Here is a 1,218-nt window from a genome sequence, read left to right as displayed (position 1 = left end):
CAAACCTCAGTCTCCGTCTCGTCCTGCAGCTGATTCACTCGGTCCGGACTCCGTCAGCGACTGACGCTCAGGAGCACAGATGTTATATGAGCTGCAGCTCGGTTACGTAACGTTGAGCAGGATCACGTGTGGAACTCTGAGCCTCAGGTGAACGTGAACGAGCTCATCTGTTCAAATCACATTCAGCAGTGAAAACGTCTGATTTCATGGATAGAGGAAAAAACAAAAGAGAAAAATGAACGTGGAGCAAGTGGGAGAAGTTATGTTGACGTGAACTTTGACCCTGCACCGACAGAGATAAGGTCGCGTCGAGTCATCGTGAGTTCAGTGGGATGGAAGTTGAAGGTTGTGATGTTGAGAAATCAAACACTGAACACGTGTCACATACGTGTCACATACCAAACGTCTGAACGGTCATTATTTTAATGTACGATGAATGTGGATGATTTCATGTGGTCACGTGATCAGCTCACATCTGAGCGTCGGATCTTTTCCTCCACCAGGGGGCGATGTTTACAGACACACCTGTCTGTCTGTCTGTCTGTCTCTCTCCTCCTCCTCCTCTCTCTCCCCTCCTCTTCCTCCCCCCTCCTCCTCCTCTTCTAAAGTAACTTAAGTAACGAAAGTAACTTAAGTAATGAAATAACAAAAGTAACTTAGGTAAAAAAGTAAAAAAGTAACTAAATTAACGAAAGTAACAAAAGTAACGAAAGTAGAGAAAAGTAACTACATTAACGAAGTAACTAAAGTGACAAAAATAAAGAAAAGTAACTGAATTACGAAAGTAACTAAAGTGACGAAAGTATCTTAAGTACGAAGGTTACGAAAGTAAAGAAAAGTAATCTAATTAGCGTAAGTAACTAAAGTAACGAAGGTAACAAAAGTAACGAAAGTAAAGAAAAGTAACTTAATTAGCGGAAGTAACTAAAGTAACTAACGTAACGATAGTAACGAATGTAAAGAAAATGAACTAAAGTAACAAAAGTAACTAAAGTCACTAAAGCACACAGGTATCAATAGTTCTAAAGTATCTAAAGTAACTACAGGACGAAGGTAACAAAAGTTCTAAAGTAAGTAAAGTAACGTAAGTAACTAAAACGAAAGTAACGACAGTAACTAAAGTACCGAAAGTAACTAAAGTGACGAAAGTAAAGAAAAGTAACTAAATTACAAAAGTAAAGAAAAGTAACTAAATTACGAAAGTAACTAAAGTGACGA

Source organism: Scophthalmus maximus, chromosome 19 (assembly GCF_022379125.1).
Source record: "Scophthalmus maximus strain ysfricsl-2021 chromosome 19, ASM2237912v1, whole genome shotgun sequence".
NCBI lineage: Eukaryota > Metazoa > Chordata > Actinopteri > Pleuronectiformes > Scophthalmidae > Scophthalmus > Scophthalmus maximus.
This window is presented reverse-complemented; position numbering follows the sequence as displayed.